The sequence below is a fragment of the Lemur catta genome, chromosome 2 (genome assembly GCF_020740605.2).
Source record: "Lemur catta isolate mLemCat1 chromosome 2, mLemCat1.pri, whole genome shotgun sequence".
NCBI lineage: Eukaryota > Metazoa > Chordata > Mammalia > Primates > Lemuridae > Lemur > Lemur catta.
The window spans coordinates 75,036,547-75,058,144 of NC_059129.1; positions in this window are offsets into that span (position 1 = coordinate 75,036,547).

Sequence of the window (21,598 nt, forward strand, 5' to 3'; positions counted from 1 at the left end):
GATAGATTTTTCAGGGACAAGAGACAGATCACTTAATCTGAATCAACATTAAGGTAACCCTGAATAGAACAAGGAAGGACAGAAATCCACTAAAATAGAAATTTTAAATTTCCTGACAAAAATTTCTGAGGATCACATTTAACACTGATTATGGAAAACCTCAGTACTAGATCATCTAAAAACATTAATATAAGACTCAAATGAACGAAATGCAAAGCACTGAGAAGATTAAAAACCTTCATTAAGAGGAAAGAAGAAACTGAATCAAATCATGACAGAGTTGTTTGCATTTCAAACTTGATGAGATTCTTTCAAGGATTCAAGTGTTAATAACAAGGCAGAAGAGTAAGAAAAAGGAAAGATTAAATAGAGTGTACTTCTAAATGCCACAATCTTGCCAACCTATGGCATATATTTCTGGCCAAATTAGTGGTTCCAGCCCTTTTAATAAATTTACTGAAATCAAAACCAAACCAAGTACTGAAAGTCATGAAGCCACTTACTCTGAAGGGCAGTGACAAGAGGACTCAGGTCCACATTTTTATTTCTAAATGGTGACATAGAGAATGGCATCCCAGATTGTGATATGTACTTGTTTTCTAATTGGTAAAAAGTAAGAAATTGGGCCTAATTGGCTACAACTCATTTGGGTGTGAAGTTTCCTTGAGATCAAGCCATGGCTGCTGCTTCAATAGTTAGTGGTCCTAAGAATATTTCTAGGAAGATGCTTGATGACAATGAAGTTTCCAGCAACTCTGGGAATCATGATGGGTAGAAGACACCCTACATGTATAGAACCCTACCTCGGAATCTTTGGGACATGCTGTGTCTTGACCTTGCAAGAATTCCTCTGAGTTGTTTGGGGATAAAATCATTTGTGGGAGATTTCTCTACACCTTTTAATGTATCCACTACCAAAGACAGAAAGACTTAGGTGCCTTCTTCACACTCCCAATTTTTTCCATAACCTTTTTTGGATCTAGTGAATACACCTCAGTAATCTTTCAACTACATAAGGCTTAATTTAATCTGTAAGAAGTAAATTTGTCTCCTCAGAAGCTATGCACAAATGGGATAAAATCTATATGAAAAACCTATAAATTTTTACTTCTAATCAGGAAAGAATTTTCCTGGCAATGGATTCAACTAGCTCCCTCAATTCCACCTTCCTTCATAAGCAATGCCAATCATTGAGTGGGTTTCTTTGTTTATTTTGCCATTTAAAAATTTAACATCTACCAAGGGTCTGTTTTCAATTTTTAAAGGCTCCATGTCTCTCCTTTTTTAATATTTTCAAGCTATTTAAATAAGCACAAATGTAGAGCGGTTTCATCACTCAAGCTAGACACTTACGAATATCTTGTATTATGAGTCATAACATATGTATGCTTGCCCTAAGAGACCCTTAAATACTTTGGAAACAACAACTCCATATGACTTTCTAGATTTAAGTATTCATATTCACAGAGTCCCTGACATATGTCTTTATAGAGACACAATATACATATAAGCTATCTTGAATATCACATGTACATATATTTTTGTCCTTTTTTGCTTTCCTAACATGGACACTCAGAAAAGCTCAGAACTAGTAGTCATTATCAGTGGCTTAATGTGGTGATTTTAAAACATGTCCATACAGGTTTTGACACTCCTCCCATTAGTTTATTGAGATGGTGGAAGTGATGCTAGATGAGGTCAGATCATACAAGGTGATACATCTTCTGTCCGTCTCTCTTGGGACATTCACTCACAGGAAAGCCATGTAAGCAGTCAGACTGCCCTGATGCTGCCACGCTGTGAGGAATCCCAAATTAGCATATGCAAGAGATTCTATAGTGAGAGAGAGAGAGATGCCTGGAGAACTCCCTGCTGATCCCACGCCCTGTTCCTGTTCCACTGCACATCTCATCTGACTATAACTGTTTGATGGAGCCACACATCAGCTTTCCTGGATTTCCAATTTACTAACTTCAGATCTTAGGACTTCTCAGCCTCCATAATTATGTAAGCCAATTTCTTCTAACAAATCTCTTCCTCTCTGTGTGTGTATGTATACATGTATATATATATACACATATGTACATCCTTTTTTTGTTGAGAGAGGGTCTTGGTCTGTAGCCCAGTCTAGAGTGCAGTAACATCATCATAGCTCACTGAAACCTCAAACTCCTGGGCTCAAGCGATCCTCCTGCCTCAGCTTCCTAAGTAGCCAGGACTACAAGTGCACACCATCATGCTTGGCTAATTTTTCTATTTTTAGTAGAGACAGAGTCTTTCTCTTGCTTAAACTGGTCTTGAACTCAAGCAGTCCTTCCACCTTAGCCTCCCAAAGTGCTAGGATTACAGGTGTGAGCCACTGTACCCAGCCTGTATGCACATCTTTATATATATGCACATTCTAGTGGTTCTGTTTTTTTGGAGAACCTTGACTAATACACATATTAATAGTCAAAGAACCCTTTAAAAATTTTAGACCTATATAGCATACTTTTATCCTATATCACGTTCACATAAACAGAAAAATACAAATAAAATAATTTTATTAAAATACTTAAAACATTCTGAATCACTTTTAGAATCAAATTTTTTGATTTGGGTATTTTTCCACAAAAATGACATCATGATCATTGGTCACATAGCATTTCTTAAAAGCCGTCATCATTGTCTACAGGATAATAGCTCATGTTGGTGACACTCTTTGTGTGTATTTTCATGTTAGCATTTTCTCTTTCCATAAATGTCAGTTAAAAGAGCTATGTCATGTCTACCATCTGGCTAATAGCAATTGTAAGACAAAAATGATTCAAAGACATATTCTGGCACCAGAGATGTTAAAAAATGTGCATTTTAGAACTGATGAAATTTTGTCAGTGCTCAATATTCTTATCATTGCATCAATTATGATGGTGATTATGATGATGATGAAGAAGAGGAATATTAGTTGAGAGATATATTCTTGTGCCTGATGAAGTGTATGTTTATGTATATGGGAAGGAATGATTGATAGTTGTATTTATGGAGGGGCTAAAAGACTTACACAAAACAAACACAAAAGCCAATGGTCTGAGGTATCACCTGATAAAAAGTTTAGTCCCACAGCTGATAGTGACCAATTTTTTAGGATATTAGTAATGTTGCTAACCCTTGCCAATTGATACCACAGAAGTTAAACATTTCACTGTCAATACTGAGACTGAAATCGGGATTGTATTATCATCACTGTTTTTCAGCTGCCTGTGGTAAAATTCTTATGGATAAAATTCTCCATAAAAAAAAAAAGATCATTCTTCCAATTCCAGAATTCCCATATTTCAGGGCTCCCTTCTTCTGCATATATTTTGCTTTCTATATTTCCTATTCTTTTTTTTTTTGTACTCACTACATTAAAAAATAAGTAATTCTACCCCCCAAATAAAAACAGACTAAAATGGAGTGTTCAGATCATCAAGATGAAAGCCATTTAGACCTATTCACTTTTCGGCAACTGGTTAGCATTCTTGTACAAATATTTCATATTTATTTTGAAACTTGTTCAGTTAATATCATTGTCTTCTATTTCCTACATAGGATGTACTTGTGCCAGTGCAGTTGAATCATGCATTTTCCAGATGGCAAAATGTTCTGAGAAAAGTATTGTGGTGGCAGACCTGGCCAGCAGACTCCACCAATTCTTCCTTGTGCAGCTCCACTGGGAATAAATTAGATTAGGCATGGCCTCCAGGAATGCAGTCAAGGTCAAATTTCTTCTTTAATTTTGCAAAAACAACAGCTCTGAAGAGAAGGAACACACTGCACAAGCTCTGAGTTTCAACTGATTTTCATTGAAAGATTTCAAATGGTCTAGAGCTGTGGTCCCTAACCCTCGGGGCCATCGACCTGTATGGGTCTGTGGCCTGTTAGGAACCTGGCTGCACAGCAGGAGGTGAGTAGCGGTGAGCTAGCAAAAGCGAAGCTTCATCTGGTATTTACAGCTGCTTTCCATCTCTGGCCATGCTCCCCTCTCAGTCCCTGGAAAAATTGTCTTCCATGAAACCAGCCCCTGGTGCCAAAAAGGTTGGAGACCACTGGTCTAGAGAATATGACATGGCTAATAGCAGGCCAGAAGCAATCTCTAAATTTATTTTGTTTCAAATCTTTTAGTAGCTTCCTAAATTGTTTTATTAAAAGTACATCATTTTCATTTATTTCTAACCATCGTTTTGGCTTGAGGTCCCTCTTCCTTTGTTTCCCTGCTATAAGTGTAATCAAGTAGCTAGAATAGACACTATTTGCTAGTCCTGAAATCAGGTTATGAATGTTTATATGGTATCTGGTAGCTGGAATTTCTAGAATCATCACAAAAATTCAAAACTAAAAAATTTCACGTTTCCCTTAGATTGCCTACAATCTTATCATCTAGCTATTTAAAACTAGCCTGGTCTATGAGAAAAGGAAATAAGCACAGGAAGACAAAGCCATGGTTCTGAGTACTTCCCAACAGGTAGGCAGCCCCAACTGATGATGAGCTTACACCCCAAAAGGAGATTGTAGCCCAGCTGCTTCCTTCATTTGTGAATCCTGTATTCATTCACTCACTCATCTGTTTTCTGGAAAGACCCTACTATGATAGGCCCTGAGAATGGAAAGACAGACACACCACAGCTCTTGGTTCTAAAAGATTTACCCTCTAATAGGAGAAAAAAGAGGAAAACAAGAAGGAACAATGAAATAATTTAGAAGAAACAGGGTGTGAGGAGAGAATAGTCAGTTTTCCTGAGGAGTCATGAAAAGCTGAAAATTTAGGTAATCTAATAAACTGTTGCATTTAAAAAATGAGCCAGTGTTTCCCAATCACCTTGTCTGGGAAATCCATTCCAAGCTGGGTGATGGTACGGGTGGGAGTGAGGGAAGAGGCTGGAGAATTTGAGAGCATGAAACTCCCCTACTTGTACCCAGAACAACAAACATTTGATCTGATTAATTATAATGAGAGGATGAAGATTTATCCTAAAATAAGGTTAGAACACAGAGTACATTATTTGCCATCTAAGGAATTTTCTGTTGTGAACTCTAACGAGTTTGTCATTTGGAATTTGTAATGCACCTATCAGTAATTAGGTTAGATTTTCAGTCTGCTCAACAAAGAGTTTATTCACCATTAAAACAGTAGAATTATAGTGAGAATATTACTATATTATCTTTAACTTCTATGAGCAGGGAATGAGCAATTTAGGAGTAAAATAAAAAAGCATGTTTTCATTACCTTTGTAAAGCTACCTTCCAATTTGTTTTTTTTCTTTACAAATTTGTTGGGGTATTACTGGTGCTCTGAGTGCCTCTACCCTTATTCCTCCCTAACTCTTGACAACTGGGATTCTCTCTGTTTCTATCATTCCTTTCCCGGGCTCAGGAAGGGTCTCTTTAAACTTTCCATAGGTGCCCATTCACCTTCTTTTCTGCAGAGGCTTAAAACATTTTATTCTGGTGCTCCATGTCTCCTTGTCGAAGGAAACCCTACGTGGAGCCACTCCCCTTGTGTCCAGAATTAATTTCTGTACAAACACTCATTCTCTAAGTGAAATTTTATTTCAGTTCTTAGCAGGAAATCTATCTGCTTGGACTAACTTATTTCACTCCCCACACATCTCCCAGAAGTATTTGCATTTATAACTCAAATGAATTGGTGAAATTTTAAGCAATAATGTAAACAGAAGCAAGTAAGTTCAGATTTTAGAATGAAACATACTTAGGAAATGGTGAATTGGCACCATTTAGACCCATTTACTGTGCTTTTGAGACTTCACAGTATGAGCTTCCTAAAATTGCTACAGCTTTTCAAAGTTTGTCTTTATCTAATACTTAGAAGCTTCAAATTCTCTGACAGTTCAAACATTTCCCATAGAATCACCTATGGCAGCAATGGCAGGGGCCGAATGACAGTTTAAGAGGCTAATGGGAGTTGGATAGGGAAGGGACAGAAGAGGGTATAGAGACCTTATTTTCAGTAAATATACAATCTTTCCCCTAAAGAAACAACAATATTTGCTATCATATTCACCTATTTCTGGAACATGATACAAAAGATTGCTGTGATCTGTTGAGAATGTAGGAAATTGTATATTAATTCATGAATCATTTACATATTTAACACTTTTCCTGCTTATTTTTTGAATGTTCATTTTCCTTTCTATTGAATTGTATCATGCTATAAACTCTGAGACCCAAATAAAGATTTCTCAAGATTGCTTTGACTATTTGGGATCTTTTGTGGTTCCATATGAATTTTAGAATTGTTTTCTTCTATTTCTATGAGAAATGCTATTAAAATTTTGATAGAGATTATGTTGTATTTGTATATTGCTTTGGGTGGTATGAATGCTTTATCAATATTTAATTTTTGCAATCCATGAACTAGACATATCGTTCCATTCATTTATGTCTTCTTCAATTTCTTTCATCAATATTTTATTATGGAGATATCTCAAAGAGCTACAAGTAGAACTACCATTTGATCCAGCAATCCCATTACTGGGCATCTACCCAAAAGAACAAAAGACATTCTATAAAAAAGACATCTGCACTAGAAGGTTTATAGCAGCACAATTCACAGTTGCAAAGATGTGGAAACAACCCAAGTGCCCATCAGTACATGAGTGGATTAATAAAATGTTAGGGGTGTGTGTGTATGTGTACCATGGAGTTCTACTCAGCCACAAAAAACAACTGTGATCTAGTACCTCTTGTATTATCCTGGATAGAGCTGGAGCCCATTTTATTAAGCGAAGTATCACAAGAATGGAAAAACAAGCACCACATGTACTCACCATCAAGTTGGTATTAACTGATCAACACTTAAGAGCACATATAGTAATAACATTCATTGGGTGTCAGGCAGATGGGAGGGGGGAGGAGGAGATGAGTATATACACACCTAATGGGTGCGGTGAACAGCGTCTGGGGGATGGACATGCTTGAAGCTCTGACTTGGGTGGGGCAAAGGCAATGTACATAACCTAAACATTTGTAGCCCAGTAATATGCTGAAATAAACAAAAAATTAAAAAAACAAAACAAAGAATTAATTGTGAATTAATTAATGAATAAACAATTAATTACTTGAATTCATTGTGATTATGTGTTTAATTGTGATTCTGTAGTTTTCACCTGTCTGGTGGCTCAGACAGAATCACAAATAGGCTGGCCTTTGTTTCTCCTGACTGAAGCGGCTTCCCCAGCCTGTGTTTGTCAGAAGCATCTCAAAGCAAATATACTAGCTGCAGCACACCTATGGCAAGGGATAAAAGTCAGGGCAAGCAGAGACTGGAAACCTTGGGAAGGAAGAGGCTGGGGAAGGAGATACATGGGGGAGTAAAGGCTGGGAAAAGCTCCTGTGCACAGCAGGGAATTAGAAGGCCATGATGTGCCCAGGACTGGACACATGCTCAGAGAAGACCTGAGAAGATCCTAAGCTTTCACTTCAGGCTGACCTTTGGTTCCCTCTAAGCAGGAAGTGAAGGCTATGGCAGAATTGCAAATGGCCTGGCTAAGTGTTGAAGGAGTGCCCCAACACAGAGCCAATATGCAAAGACTCAGAGAATAGTTTCATTTTTCTTTCCTTTTTTTTTTTTTTTTTTCTTGGATCCAGTTGTTTAGGGACATCTTCGTCAAATCTTACAAGCAAGAAGATCCTGGGCCCCCGTTCTCACCCTTCTCAAACAGAATAATGCCCAGCCTAGAATCTTGTACCCTGTAAAACTAAGTTTCATATATGAAGGAGAAATAAAGACCTTCTCAGACAAGCAAAGACTGAGGGAATTCATCAAGACAAGACCTTCCCTCCCGGAAGTACTCAAAACAGTGTTACACATGAATAAGCACAATAAATACTGACCAATGTAAAAATCATCCAAAAGCTAAACGTCAAAGGCCAGACCCCACAATGGCTCGAGGGAGAAAGCAAGACAACAAAGTTGAACTTGACAGGATGAACAGAAATCTTTTCCCCCCATCAATTCTCTCAACAAATGTGAGTGGCTTGAACTGCCCACTAAAGAGACATAGGCCAGCCGAATGGACAAATATACACAAGCCAAGTACCTGCTGTCTTCAGGAAACACATCTAACCCACAAGGAGGCATTCAGACTCAAGGTGAGGGAATGAAAAACAATATTTCAAGCAAACAGACACCAAAAGAAATCTGGTGTGACAGTTCTGATTTCAGATAACTTAGTCTTCAAATCAACAAAAGTAATGAAAGACAAAGATGGTCACTATATAATGGTGAAGGGTACAATTCAACACAAAGACATAATAATTCTAAATATTTATGCACCTAACTCAGGTGCACCCAGATTCATAAAGGAAATTCCACTTGATCTAAACAAAATGATAAATGGCAACACAGTAATAGCTGGAGACTTCAACAACCCTCTGACAGAACAGAACAGATCCTCCAAACAGAAAATAAACAAAGAAACAATGGACTTCAACAGAACTCTACAACAAATCAACCTGGCTGACATTTACAGAGCATTCCACCCCAAAACGACTGAATATACGTTTTTCTCATCAGCTCATGGGACAGTCTCTAAGATTGACCATATCCCAGGCCACAAAGCATGTCTCAAAAAATTTAAAAAAAAAATAGAAGTTATTCCATGCATCTTCTCAGACCACAGAGGAAGAAAATCAGAGATTTCCAACAGAAACTTTCATCTTGACACAAAGTCATGGAAACTAAACAACCTTCTGCTGAACGATCATTGCGTTAAGGAGGAAATCAAGATGGAAATCAAAGAACTCTTTGAACTAAATGATAAATGAGACACAAGTTGTCAAACTCTGTGGGACACTGCTACAGCAGTCCCAAGAGGAAAATTTCTATCCATAAATGCCTACATCCAAAAGACAGAAAGATTGCAAATAAACAATCGAAAGAATCATCTCAAAGAACTGGAAAAGGACGAGCAAACAAATCCCAAACCCAGTAGAAGAAAAGAAATAGCAAAGATCAGAGAAGAACTACATGAATTTGATAGCAAAAAAAACTATATGGAAGATTAATAAAACAAAAAGTTGGTTCTTGGAAAAAATAAACAAAATTGACACTCCTCTTGCTAGATTAACAAGAAGCAGAACAGAAAGGACTCTAATAAGCTCCATCAGGAATGGAGAAGGAGAAATTACAGCTGCTGCCACAGGAGTACAAAATATCATCCAAGAATACTATAAAAAACCTCTATAGTTTTCAGTGTACAGATCTTTCACCTCCTTAGTTACATTTATTCCTAAATATTTATTCTTTTTGATACTATTGTAAATGAGATTGTTTTCTTTATTTCTTTTTTGGATAGGTCACTATCAGTGTATAGAAATGTAACTGATTTTTGCATGTTAATTTTGTGTCCTGAAACTTTAATGAATTCATTTATTAGTTCTAAAACTTTTTTGCGTGTGAAGTTTTTAGGGTTTTCTATATATAGGATCATGTCATCTGCAAATAGAGATGTTTTATTTCTTCCTTTCTCATTTGGATGCCTTTTGTTTCTTTTTCTCATTTGATTGCTCTTGCTAATATTTCCAGTACTATGTTTAACAGAAGACGAGAGTGGAAATCCTTGCCTTTTACCAGCTCTTAGAGGAAAAGCTTTCAGTTTTTACCTGTTGATCATGAAATTAGTTGTGGGCTTTCTATAAATGACCATTATTATGTTGAGTAAATTTCCTTCTACTCCCAAATTGTTGAGAGTTTTTATCATGAAAGAATGTTGAACTTGTCAAATGCTTTTTCTGCATCAATTGTAATGATCATATGTTTTTAATTTTCATTTTGTTGATATGATGTATCACATTGATTAATTTGCAAATGTTAAACAACACTTGTATCCCAAGGGTAAATCCCACTTGGTTGTGATGTATAATTTTTTTGATGTGTGGTTGAATTTGGTTTGCTAGTATTTTATTGAATATTTTTCCATCTCTGTTCATCAGAGATACTGGCCTATAGTTGTCTTTCCTTGTAGTGTATTTTTCTGGCTTTGGTATCAGGGTACTGCTAGCCTCATAAAATGAGTTGGGAAGTATTCTCTATAGTTCTATTGTTGGAAAAGTTTAAGAAGGATTGATAATAATTCTTTCGTAACTCTTTGGTAGAATTAAGCCATGAAGCCATCTGGTCCTAGACATTTGTTTTTTGGGAGATTTTTGATTTCTACTTAAATCTCTATATTTGTTGTTGGTCTGTTCAGGCTTTCTAATTCTTCCTGACATGGTGAATTTCATGTTATAAACTATATTCTAAAATCAGATAATTGAATATGAGAAGTTTTAAATGGTTAACAAAGACTTTTTTCAGAGAGCTAAAATATATTTGCAAATGTATTTAACAAACATTCATTAAACACCCACTATATAGAGCATTTGCCTACAACAAATAAATGCTCATTTTATTTAATTTTATTTCATTTTTAAATCAGAAAGAAATATCTTTGAAAGCCTAATTGATGTTCCCTTCCTTTTCTTTAACAAGAAGGACTATATTGGCTGGGGTTAAAAATATGAGGTTCTACCTTGTGTCTTTCTTCTGATTTCTATGATTCTAAAACCATAAATGGAGTGTTTTTTTATAACACAGGGCTTCACAGATTCATACAGAACACGTGAACACAATGAACTTCAAATGTTTGCATTTTTGATGTAATTAAAGCAGACATGAATTGTACAATCTGTTTTCATGAGTTAATATCCTTTGGAACTTTGGTAGAGCTTCATCTTTGTTAACTGACATAATTCTCCCTGGATTGCAATGAGTCTTAGTGAGCCTTGGTGAACTTTTCTATCTCTTAACATCCACAGTTCTTAGAGAATGGTATATGCAAAACACTTAATCCCCAAACAGAGATTTCCATCCTAAATGATCCACAGGTAAACTAGAGTGTTAGAAAGAACAGAATGTCCCATACCAAAAAAGTTACTTCTTTTTGCTTTCCAGCTAGCCAAGGCAATCTCAGCATGTACACTTATGTTTTTCTAGATTCTGAATTAAGAGATCTTGATTTCTTGGCTATTTCTTGGGTAAATTTAGTCCTTTGTTCTTAGTGGGATAGAAACAATCCAGGCTTTGGAGCCAAGGACACCTATGTTTGAATCCAGATTCTGACATTTATTAGTGTATTATATAATCTCATTTTAGCTTTGATAGCATCATCTGTAAAATATGAATGAATAAAATTTCTATCTTACAAGGATGTAATGAGTAAAGTGTTTAGTACCATGCCTGGCTTACAGTAGAGTTTTGATAAATCAGTAGTGACAATGGCAGTGGCAGCAGTAGCAGAAGTTAGTTGCCAGTGGTGGTGGTAGTGGTGGTAGTAGTAGTAGTGGTGGTATAAGTAGTAGTTAATACTAGTATAGGTTGGAGAGGAGATAAAATACACTTGGCTATTTTCTTGGGTTGAGACATAGCAAGAAGTTTCTGAGACAAGGACATCTAAAAAGGGGGAACTCAGAAAGTTCAGTAGAGTTATTAGGGCCCATGATTAAGAAAATAGAATTGAATATAGATTGAAGTTGTCAGAGAGGACATTTGAGAAGGAAATGTGGAAGAATTATTGATTATCAAAAAAGATTTGATTAAAAAAATATCAGCTGGGCAATTTGTTTTTGTTTTTTTTTTTTTTTTTTTTTTTTTTTTTGAGACAGAGTCTCGCTTTGTTGCCCAGGCTAGAGTGAGTGCCGTGGCGTCAGCCTAGCTCACAGCAACCTCAAACTCCTGGGCTTAAGCGATCCTACTGCCTCAGCCTCCCGAGTACCTGGGACTACAGGCATGTGCCACCATGCCCGGCTAATTTTTTCTATATGTATTTTTAGTTGGCCAGATAATTTCTTTCTATTTTTAGTAGAGACGGGGTCTTGCTCTTGCTCAAGCTGGTCTCGAACTCCTGAACTCGAGCAATCCACCCACCTCGGCCTCCCAAAGTGCTAGCATTACAGGCGTGAGCCACCACGTCTGGCCAAGCTGGGCAACTTGTACAGCACATTCTAAGCGAAAAGTTTAGCTGGAGGTGTCTTAAATTAGGGAAATCAGCAATAAGTCCTAGAAGTTGGTACCTTTGTGCTGTTGGGACTCATGTCTGTCCTGATAGGATTATATTTTGATATCCCTTAGGTTCATGAGTAAAGCAATAAAGTAGATCTTCATCAATAAGTAGTGAGTATACAAAGCACACTTCAGGTGAGAGTAGATGAGGAACTCTAAGTGCTGAACTAGACTTGATTGACACTAAGAATCCTATACTTATAGATATAACATTTAGAAATATACCTACATCCATCCTTAAAAAAAGAATCAGGCAGAATGCTCACTGCTTCCTGTCTCCTGTGTTTTTGTGAGAATGTTACTTACAGTATGACTGGGATACCTGATACTTCTTTTATGATTCCTGAGGAACAGATTTCTCAGGACTGAGAAGGACACTAAGGATCCTGTTGACCAGTAAACAAATGTTGTGCACCAAATTCAAAAGGTTGTTGCAGGGTTATTATTCTGTATATTAACCTCAGAGCACAAATAAGCCAAACTCAAGCAGGAGTTTTTATTATAAACAATATCTCTGGCCCCAACATGTTACCAAATTAGAAGCATTAGAACAGAGAAGATAGAAGAATTAGAAGATATGGCTGGATTCATAAAGTAATTTAATGTAGACTGAATAGATTAGACAATAATTAATAGTTGTGTTTTTTATTCCTGTACCATCAGATTTTAAACCTAGAATAGCAAAATTGTTCTTGACTTTATAATTATATTATAAATTCCTTAAAGTTTGATGCCAACTTACTACTCTGCACTTTTTAAAGACTTGTTATGTCCATAGGAACCAGTTGACTTCAATGGAAATATAAGAAGACAGTGAATAACAGTAAAAAAAATTTCTCTTATGGGTTAATATTATTGTGGAACAAATAAACCACATATCCTTGATTTTATAGATTAATAATTTCATACAAGAATTTTAGAGTAAAATTATCTATCCCAAGTTCTCTTACCCCTTCCCTGCAAAACCCAAAGTTTCCAGTTTTCAGGATAGGTTATGTCTTTCCACTACAACTGAATCAGGAAGTAATGACTTAGAGCATGGTGAAATATTTGCCAACCTATCACATTGCAATGCTTAGGTATTAAGTCATTGCTAGTTAGAAATTTAGAGTTTATACAATATTGTGATTAAACAGTTACATGATATAGTAAAACGTGCTATATAATTATTGCTTTGTAATTATAGGATTATACCTGAGCCTTTTAAAATTTTACCTCTCTTGTCTAAAAGCTAAAAAGGACAGCTTATAAGTGAAGATATTTATTTATATCCATTTTTAAATTTCCATTGTGTCATGAATTAATAATTTGGTAAAATGCAATATAAGTGAATTATTAGAGAAATGGGAAAAAAGACAAAAATACAAGCCATTTAAAAATTAAGTTATATATGTATATGATCAATCTGTCAAATTTCTATAGATATATCTAAACACTTACTCTTACTCTTTATATTTAATTGATAAAAACAAGTAACAAACAATCCATAAATTAGCACTGGCCCAAACTATACTTTGAATAGCTCACATTAGAATAGCAATTTTTTTAGAATAGTAATTTTTAATGTTCCCTTCAGAATTAAAATTTTATGATGTCATAATATTAATTAGAAAATAGGTAGAATTAAGTGCCTAATCAACAGTGATTTTAAATTTTTAAAGCCAATATTTTGTATTAAAATATTTCTCCAGAAAATTATTTTTACATAATAAATGGAAGGAAAAGAGACACTTTGAACAAAGAGAAGAGAAAGAACCAGTGGCAGGGTTTGCTATCAGCTTACTCAATATCCACTATTTTAATTTTTAGTGAAAAAAAGCTGTTTTTATTTAAGGTGGCAATGAGCTGCATTCCAGTTATGTATAATTGATAATATCAAAATAGAAGTCACTGGGTAAGGCTTCTGAAATCTTCTTTAAAGAAATTTCAAAGAAGTCTATGCAACTAGTAGAAGTGCCTTTTTGTTCCTTACACTTCCCCTACCTTCTTCCTGGACAGTGAACAAAATGACTAGAGTTCTAGCAGCTATCTTGTAGTTATGGGGCAACCTCAAAGATGGAGCACATTAAAGAAAAGCAAGGCAGAAAGTCAGAAGGCATCTAGGGCATTGATTGTTTCATGGATCCCTGGATAGCCTACCTTTCGATTTTTTTTTTTCCACAAGAGAATAAACCTCTTAATTGTTTAAGCCACTGCTGTTGGCTGTTACTGCAATTCCAAATGGCTACAGGAACTAAGATTAATTTATATCAACATTAACTAACATTAATTAACATCAATTTTCCAACTTTTATGTTCCTAGAACTTTACTTATCTATATAATATAACCTTTCATGAAATCTGTATGATAGATTATGAAATGTATAGATTTATAGACTATAAAACTGTTTATAGGTAATAAAACTGACAGGTTAAATCACTACATCTGAACTTCAGTAAGGAAGGAACCAAGTCTTTATATCTTTTCACTCTATCTTGAGCATCTGATACATTCTGTCTAATAAATAATCAATACTCAACAAATATTTGTTGACTTTAAAAATTAAATTAATAAAATTTAAGTTTTCTAAAAGTAAATTTTATTGTGTATATTTAAGGTATACAACATGATACTATGGACTACATATAGATAGTAAAATGGATACTATAGTAAAGCAAATTAGCATATCCATCATCTCACATAATTACCCATTTTTTCCGTTCTGCAGCAAGAACAGCTAAAATCTATTAATAGTTAATACATTTTAAAAAGCACTAATTTTTTAAGTGGTGCAAGTTTCACTGTAAACTCAATAGGTGAGATAAAAAAACTAATTGAATTTGTTCATAACTGTACAAGTTGGAAAATGCCCATTTTTTACTTATAAAACATTATTATTATCTTTGTATATTTGCTGAGAGATAGCTACTGACTTCATAAAAAGAAGAAAAAGCTTAATTACAGTCATTTTAGAGTACCTAAAACAAAACCCTGAAGTTGCAAAAATGGCATGAATTACATTAATGGCACAGTCAAAATTCATAAATTTAAAGAAAAAGTTTAACTGAAAAAGTGAAGTCATAAATGGTACATTAGTTATATCTTCTCTGTATTATACTTTACAATTTAACTCCTAAAAAAAAGTAAAGGCTGTTAAGTAGCATAGGCTTATGCTTAAAGAAAATCTATTTTTAAGCACTTAGCATGAAAGATTTAATTTAATTTGTATTAGCATGAGAAAATTCAGCATTACCTTTGACAATAAAAGAGAAGCAAAGGCTATTAGGTTTAAAGAATGATCATATCCTTGAAGTATATTCATATGCAATGAATTTTTTGGACTGTGTTTGATGATGAGAACAAATGTCCATCAATTATGGGGAAAGTGTTAAATACTCTTCTGCCATTTATACCCACATTTTTAATTTAGGATCCAGTAAAGATTCACATATTGCATTTGGTAATTATATTTCTCAGTCATTTTTAATCTAGAAAGTACTCTTCCTGTCCCCCTCCTTTCATGAAGACGTTACGTTTTGTTATGAGTATAGGCTAGTTGCCTTGGAGGATGTCCAACATTCTGGATTTGTCTGATTTTTCACTCATGGAATCATTTAATTATCAAAACTTAAAGAGATCTGAATTGGCCAGATGTGATTGGGAATTTCATTTTGATTGGGAAATGCAAGCATAAAACCAGAAACCATTTTCCACCAAAAGGGAGCAGGACTCCTTTTAAAAAAAGTTAATGGAAAGCTTGGTACTAGAAAAGCATAAGCTGAGCCTGGGATATGTGAAGGGGTTTTTACTAGCCAAATTTGGGGAGATTTGAGCATCAAAAGCAATAATAATTGCTATTAATCATTAAACACTGAATAAAAATCCATAAATTGAGGATGATTAATAAGAGTGAGCACCAGGAGTCTCTGCATGGACCTTTTCAAATTCAGAAAATTTTGAGAGAAAATTCTCTGAGCTAGACGTAGAGACTTGATTCTACTATGACAGCCCATACCTCCTACTGGTTGTAATTATGAACTCCAGACAAAATAAAAAGAAAAAGGAAACTACTTGAGGATTCTGAAAGCTAAACGAAAACAAGCAGATTGTGGATGGGAGTTGGAGCTTGAAGAAGGGACCACATGGGGTGAGTTTCTTGCTATTTTTCCTTCTGTGATGGAGCAGTACAAGCAGGAGACTAAAACTCCAATGGAAATCCCCTGTCATCTTTTTGGCCAGAGTAACCATTAGAAAGGATCCTTGTGGGACAAAGGTGAGGGAGAAATCTTGGCAGGGAAAGAGTTGTTTCCCAGAATTTTCTCTAATTTTGAATATAAATCTTTATAATTCCCAGTTTAACCCCTGAAGTATCCATACATAACACTGACCCCCATAAAAACAAAGAAAAATGTAGGCAATTGAATTTTGATTTGAACCACCATGTATAGAAGGTGAAACAGCAATTGCAATCTGAATTTAGCTGGCTGATTATTTATTAAAACAAAAATATTAATAATCTTCAGAGGACTGTAACAAAGCCCACAGTCTACACCAAAACATTCATGATATACAGATATAGTCTAAGTTATTTGACATATAAAGAACAGGGAAAATGTGGTTCATTTGCAAGAGAAAAAAGCAGCACATGCTGACATCAGGATAACACATTTGTCTGAATTATCAGACAAAGTCTTTAAAGAAGCTATGGTAACCATTTTCCATAAAGTGAAGGAAAACACACTAGAAATAAAGGTAAACATAGAAAATCTCAGCAGCGAGATAAAAATGATTAAAAAGAAATAACAGAAAATTTTAGACTAAAAAATTAATATCTGAAATAAAAAATTAACTGAATGAGCTCAATAGCAGAATGGAGATGAGTAGGAATAAGCTCATGAATTTGCAAATAGATTAATAGAAATTACCCAGAAGAACAGAGAGAAAAAAATTAAAATAAAATGAATAAAGCCGTAGGGACAATATTAAAAAGTATAACATACATGTAATTAGAATTCTTAGAAGAAAAAGATTGAAGTAGAAAAAACATTTTTAAAAATAATAGCCAAAAATTTCTTAAATTTGAGGAAAGACATAACTTTTACAGATCAAGAAGATTAGCAAATGCTAAACAAAATTAATTTTTTAAGTCTAGAAACACTATAATCAAACTAGTAAAATTCAAAGCTAAATAAAAAGTCCTGAACTTAGCTACAGAAAAACAAAACATACAGGGAACAACAATTTGTATTTCTTGTATCTCTCATCAGAAACCACAGAGGCCATAAAACAATGGAATATCATTAGAATGCTGAAAGAACAAAACAATGGCCTACCCAGAATTCTATATCCAGTGAAAATATCTTTCTGGAATAAAGGCAAAATAAAGATAGTTTAAATAAAGGAAAACTAAGAGAATTAGTCATTAGCAGACCTACTCTGCAAGAAATACCAAAGAAAATCTTTAGGATGAAGAGAAATATACCAGAGAGAAACTAAGTTTGTCACAAATGAGGGAAGAATGTTACAAATAATTTATATATGAACATAAGATTAAGTGTCCCCTATAAAGTTCTTTGATGTATGTATATTTGTTTAAAATGCTGAATTAAACTATTTTATTTTAATCCTAGTTAGAAAGCTATAAAGGACATTTTTGACACAACTGGGGAAATTTAAAAATGGACTGTATATTAGATATTAATAATATTGAATTATTGTTAAATTTTTGGACATGATAACATTGTGATTAGAAAATGTCCTTATTTATATACATATGTTGAAGTGTTAAGGAGTATAGAGGAGAAAGAGAATGCGCACGTAAATGTGACATGTTAATAATTAATGTAACTAGATGAAGGACATAAGAGTATTCACTATCCTGTTCTTTCAATTTTTCAAAATAAATGGTTGTGTAGGAATATTAATCCTTTGATAGATTTCTATTGCATATGGGCTAAAATTCTGGAAAAGGGTGGGGAAGTAAACTCAATATATTTGAGGATTTGAAAGATTTCTACTGAGCTTACAGGTCATTAAATAGAGGTGGGGGTGGACCAAGGTAAGCATGATATCAATTTCACAATGACTAAATCACCAATTATATATGCTGGAATTTATGGTTTATTGTGAGGCTTTCACACACCATTAATCACGCAGTTAATAAAACACAGTAATAAAAAGGCAAGTAACGAACCACAGCAATGGCTCAGAAGACCGATGAGCCGATAGACAAGTCAAGTGGTTCTGGAAGTCCTTTGGATGCCAAACAGTGGGGATGTCTCTCGGGCAGATGCCAAGTCAGGACAAGGTCTCAGAGTCCTCGCGAGCAGAGAGTCAAAGATGTCTTGGACAAAGCCAGGTCCATGCTGCTTTTATGCTCCTCTGCAGATGTGTCCATCCTCATTGTTTCAGCTGCTTTTCACTTTCTGTCAGTTTGTTTCAGGTCTCAGGTGGTGCTGGACAGCAGCAGGTTGTCTTACACCTCAGTCCATTACATATACGTTTATTTCTTGAAGGGGTGAACAACTCTACCGTGGGCTGATGACTACTTGACATGAGTGGCTCCGCTTTGAGACATTAGGATCACAAATCATTATGGTATATCACTCTGTCCCTCCAAGTCATCAAATAAAAATTTTTTTTCTACTGTGGGATTTGTACACTTGTTTTTCTTCTGCTTCTTGTGCTTGCAATACTTTTCCAACCAGTTCCACAAGACGGGATTCTTTTGTCATCACTAACTCCGTTCAAATGTCATCTCTAAGGAGACAGTACGGAGCTATCACACTTAAAATGGTTCACAGCCATCCCATCCCAATATCCTGCTTTTCTTCTTCGCAATATACATCACAATGTAAAACCCATGTGTTTGCCTGTCTTTCTACCCATAATGGATTGCGAGTTTGACAGGAGCATCAGCACTGTCTGTGTTGTTTACCGTAGATCCTCAATGCCTGGAGCATAGTAGAAATGCAGTTAATAATGTTGAGTAAATGGATGCATGGAAGCAAATGTGAGCCAACCGTTAAATGCAGCTAAGTTTCCTTCAAATATGAAGACAACAGAAAAACATTCAGAGCATTCAAGAATTCAGAAAAAGCAGCACCTATGAGCAATACTTCTTTGGAGCATAAAGCAAACAAGCAAGCAAACAAATAAAACTGACAGTGCAATGAAGCCGAACAAAAGATAAACCCAACAAGGAATTCTGAAATAGAGAAGCCATAGCAAAATAAACTCATTATGCACTTAATATTTTAGATTAGTAGAAAACTGTGGAAATTATGGCTACCTAAGAGAAAATAAATGTGATATGTCTTAGCATTTATTTATTATTAGCATAATATTTAAAATATATCAAAATCAGAGAGAATAGGTAGGGGAAATTGGAGGAAGCTGAAATAGGGTAGTTTCTCATCTTTTTAGAAGGGCAATCTCATCTTATTAACATATAGTTTTAAACTGTCACTAACTTTTAAGTTTTTCATAATGCTTTTAATTAGCTTTAGAAAGATTTTTCTAAGATTGATTACATTTTGCTGGAAGGAAAAAATTAATGGAAGTTTAACAATTCCTTTACTAATTTTTCTTTAGTTAAATTCAATAAAAATTTAGTATTTTTTATTGAAACAGTATATATTTTGCGATCCTTCCTTTAACAGATGCATTATATTTTATATGACATATTATTTATTATACATTACATGTAATATCTGTATATTTTTTGGATATTTACCACAAACCTATATCATTTTCATAAAATAATAAAACCATTAATCACAAAGGATTTGAGGTAATCTCAGAGGCTTGCAGGAGTCACGGAGGTCCATGGTGAGCCCCAGGCCAGCCAGAGCTGTTCATCATCCACTCCAGGATTACTTGGGGGTCTCAGTGTCCAGGGAGCTACTGACAGTGGGGAGCGACTACCTCAGAGGCATATGGGACAGGCTGCTCTCTAACTCCAAGCCTCCTTCCAGAAAGACCTCCAGTCTTCAGACAGTTCAGATAGAGAGGAGTCTCTTCTTGAACCAATTTATGCTCAGTTAAAAAAAAAATTGAGCATAATTTTTCTAAAAATAATCAGGAGATGGTTGGAGATAGCAGTTGTTCAGATTTTTTAGGCAATCCTATCAAATGTCTCTTTTAAAAAGCCAAATCCTTTTTATTTAGGTAAAGGATTCCATAAACATCTTCATTCTTTCTAATGATATTTCACCAATTTGATAATATTCTAAAAACGTTGCAGAATTACTTGGAAATATGAAAAATGCTTATATAGTTATCTTCATCATTGATATTATTGGCTGTATGCAATAGCAAAATGACAGTAATAAATAATATTTTAATCTAAATTTTACTCCTTCCAAAATAAAGGGAAATTGATCGTCTAGCCTATCAATTATGCCTCCTTATGACCTCTAGCAAAAATAAAAGTTATCATCTATTGAAAGATAATTGAAAGAGAAGAAAATTGAAATTGAAGGAAATACAGCTTATATTAGGTCTCTCTCATTTGTATTGGCTTTTATTATAAAACACTTAATACTTGAGAAAAGTTTTATGCTATTAAATGCCTTTTTCAACAAAGATACCAAATGCTATTGATTAAACAACATACTAGCTAAGAAAAGAGAAGGTAGGAAGTTGTAATGAAAAAGAGGGAGAGGGAGATTACACTTTTTCTACTCTGCATTCCATGGATAAGGGAACATTTCGTTCCTGATACGCCTTTCAAAATCCCTCTGGCACTCGTTCTTTCATGGGCGATCTACCAATATTCAAACATATTCTGGTCTTCAATACTCTCCAAAAGAAATAAATTCCTTTAAACCATAATGTTCTTCAAAAGAGGTTAGCCCTTCACAGTCCCCTGCTGGGCTCTGGATGCCGTAAAAACAGGATACAGAAGAATAGAATTTCGGGTGACTGATCTGATACACCTATTAAAGTCAAATCAGATTGTCCCCTGCCTGCTCTCTAGCCCATGGGGTTCATCATCATATTATTTTACCCTCCTGCCTAACATCTTCCTTTTACTTCTCATAACTTTTAGAATAAAACCTAATCCCTTACCAGAGTCCACAGGACTCTATACCAGCCAGGCCCTGCCTACTTCTCCTACAGCATCTCTTTCTTACAGCCTATTTCACTAGACTGCAGATACTTAGTTTTCTTTCTCTTCCGCAAATGCCTGCTCTTGTTCCACTTCCGGGTCTTCACGCCGGGTGTTCCTGCTGCTAGGTATTCGCACTCTGCTTGGAGCGATCTCTCTCATATTTTCACATGCCTAACTGCTTTTCAGATTTCATGTTTTGGATCAGCTACACTTCCTTGAGGATAACTTTCCTATCACTATGTCTAAAACACTGCCTCCTCCAGTCATTGTCTCTATATATTTCCCTACCCACCTTTATTGTCTTTATAACCTTGAAAGCTATTTGAAATGTTATCATTTTTTAATATTTGTCTACTTGTTTCCATTCTGCCTTCCCCTACAAGAATAGCTGCTCCATGAGAACAGGGATTTTGCCCGTATTGTT